This window comes from Marmota marmota, unplaced genomic scaffold (genome assembly GCF_001458135.2).
Source record: "Marmota marmota marmota unplaced genomic scaffold, marMar, whole genome shotgun sequence".
NCBI lineage: Eukaryota > Metazoa > Chordata > Mammalia > Rodentia > Sciuridae > Marmota > Marmota marmota.
This window is the reverse complement of record NW_025999853.1, coordinates 48,659,417-48,662,368: the sequence shown is the minus strand read 5'-3', so window position 1 is coordinate 48,662,368 and position 2,952 is coordinate 48,659,417. Positions and strand designations below refer to the sequence as shown.

Below are 2,952 nucleotides of genomic sequence, written 5' to 3'. Positions count from 1 at the left end.
AAGAGACAGCGGCGGGGGAGGGGACGAAGCGCGACCCGCGAGTGCGCCAGACAGAGCGGGAGTGCGAGACAGACAGACAAGCCAGCCGGGTGTCAGCCTTGCCGTCTTTCCGCGCCAACCTCGCTCGCCTTTCTCACTGTCTGTAGGTCCTTCCACCCCTCCACCCCCGCCTTCCCATTTCTCTTCTCTGCACTTGTCACAATGCCAGGTAGGCGCTGTGTTGGGAGCATACACGGCCCGGGCACACGCTCATACACGGACCCACACGGACACGGCTGAACTTGGCTACAATCTCCCATAGCATTTCCCGCGGAGACACCATCTCCCCTGTATAGCCTCACAGACACACCCCCCTCTCTCCACCCGCGATGGGGGCTGCTGTCTCAGGGACTCCCTCCTCCCTGCCCCCACGCCTCGCTGCTGCCTCTTTCCCCAGGGTTCTCGGAAAAGGACCCAGAAGCCAAGGGGACCCAGAATCCTGCCTCCCTCTCTACTTTGAAGCTTCAGCTCATGTACACAGTGTGCATGTGTGGGTCAACGTGTGGGCTGTATGCCTGCCTGCATGTGTCCAGGGAAGCCAGGCTTGGATGTTTAGCCCTGAGGCCCAGGGTGTATGTGTATGCTGAAGTGTCAGGGTAGTGATGTTGGCGTTGCATGGATGAGTGCAAGTGCCTGCTTCACAGTGCAGCCATCTGTTTGTGCCCAGGTGTGTGTCCCACAAAGGGGGCCTAGGCCCTTGCCCTCTCCTTCATTAGCCTCCCTAGTCATGGTTTCCCTGTTTCCTGCACCTCAACGGGTGACCTACCTGGTTTAGGGGCAAGCAGGTTGCTCTCTAAACCCCCACTCCCTAAGCCCCAACTCCCAGTCCATATGGAGTCTGGAAAGGGTTCTCCCCCAACACTTGGACCCCCACCTGCCCAGCCCAGTTGCCCTCAGCAACTCTAGCAAGACAGGGGCTACTCCAGTGAAGCTACCAATAGAGCTCTCTAATTCTCCCAGACCCACCTGGTGACCTTGAGGAACCCCCTCCATGAAAACCGCTTTCACCGGTGGAAGACTCTTTTGGATTTGCTGCCCAACACTGAATTAGAGGTCTACAGAAGGGTGTCTGGCCCACCACCACCCTTGTGTGAAGGCACAGGGTCAAGAGGTGGTAGGGATGACACTGCCCTGCCTCTCATTTCTACCTCCTCCCCTCTCCTCTTCATTCTCCCCATCAAATAAACTCCCCAGTGGACAGATCTGGTTTAATTTTCTTCGCCCCCTGAAGGGGAATGAAACATCTGGTGGAGACTTGAGGGAGAGTGAGAGTGAGGATATGAGCGATGGGATCTATCTGAGTGTATGTGAGAGCTGCAGCTGTAGGGCCTCTGTGTTGAAGTCAGAGGGAGAGAGATATCTGCCATTTAGTCCAGTTTGTGTGCATGTGAGGATCTGTTTTATGCGTGGTGTGTGTGTGTGTGTGTGTGTGTACACACTGTGAGTGTATGAATATGTATAATTGTGATGGACAAATGTGTGCAGAGAAGTGTCTACATGTCTAAATACCTGCCTATGTGCTTATGTGTATTGGTGAATAGAGTGTGTGCACATGTGTAGGCCCCAGGGACTTTGGTGCATTTCATGCTGGGGCACATATGTCATCTGTATATGAATCTGGGGTTTTTGAGTGCATCTGTGTGTTTGTTTTGAGTGTAGTTGAATATAGGTATGGGGTTGTAAGCTGCAGATGTGTTCATATATGTGAATGTGATTTATGTGTGGGTATGCCTTCAGGGATGTCTCAGTGTCAGCACTGGGAGTGGGGAAAGGTGAGGCTGACACTGGATGAGAGGCTCGTGGGGACAGTTTTCACAGTAGCTCTTTGGAAACCCCTAACCATCAAGCACTACCAGCCCTCTTCTTCACTAGTCCTTTCTTCAGGAGTTCTCTGTCTTCTTCCTTCCTGCTCTAGGATCCTGGTCTCTCAGGGTCTGGGACTTCTGGCTTCTACTGCTTCTGGCTTCCATTGCCTTACTGCCAGGGCTGCTTCAGGATCTTTCTAATATAGTGTCCGACTCCTTTCCCTCTGTATCTCTGATTCCCCCACTTTTGCCAAAGCAGCTGCCTACTGGGAGAAGCAGCAGGCGATCAATAGTCACTAATCACTAATCACTAATTACTAATTAGCTGGGGGAGGGCAAGGGAGGGGCCCTGTGGGACCTTTCAGCTCTATCCTGCCTCAGGGAAGGATTAGGCCCCAAAGCCAGTCTTTCAGAGCTGGCTGGCCACAGCCCCTGGTCCAGCCACCACCTCCCATCTCCTTACCCTCCTCTAGCCCCCCCAGCTAATCTCTGGCTGGGCCACTTAGGCACGCACAGCCTGGGCTTGGGCCCAGAGCTGCCGGCAGGGATTTGGGGGTAATCAGGGGTGGCAGCTGTGCTAGGGACACAGGGAAGGGGGCTGCTGTGACAGTTCCCTGGGGCAGAACCTCCTGTGGAAGCCCCACATCCTGAATGGGAGGGGTGCGGCTGGAAGGAGAATTTAGAGGATCATGGGTTGGGATGAGTGAGGAACTAGAGATCCAGGAAGAGATGACTGACAAAGAGGTAAGGTAAGAAGGACAGAAACAAGGCAAAGAGGGGCCACTGGGGTCAAAAATTGTGGAAGGGTAAAATAATTCCTGAAAGCCAACAGCAGGTGAGGGGGGGGGTGTCACTCACAAGGGTTAGAGATGGAGTAATTGGCCAGGAGATGGGGAACTTCACACAGAGCCCCTGTAACTCAAGGCAGGCATGCGGGAGGGGAACAAGGTAACAGAGAGGGGTCCTGTCATGGGGGGAGGGATCCTCCCTTGGGTGCAGGGAAGTCGGAGGGCTTCCTTGAGGAGCGAGCTATGGAGCAGGGATGGGGAGCAGGGAGTGCGGCCTTGAGCGTAGGAAATTGGCAAATCTCACCCTCTCCCCCGCCTGC

At 54.6% G+C, this 2,952-nt stretch overlaps 1 protein-coding gene across 1 annotated transcript in view; it reads left to right on the top strand.

Annotated features, from left to right (window-relative positions):
• Positions 1-2,952, top strand: part of Nxph4 (neurexophilin 4) — a 9,156-nt gene that overhangs the window by 355 nt on the left and 5,849 nt on the right. The gene's annotated exons all lie outside the window — the stretch shown is intronic.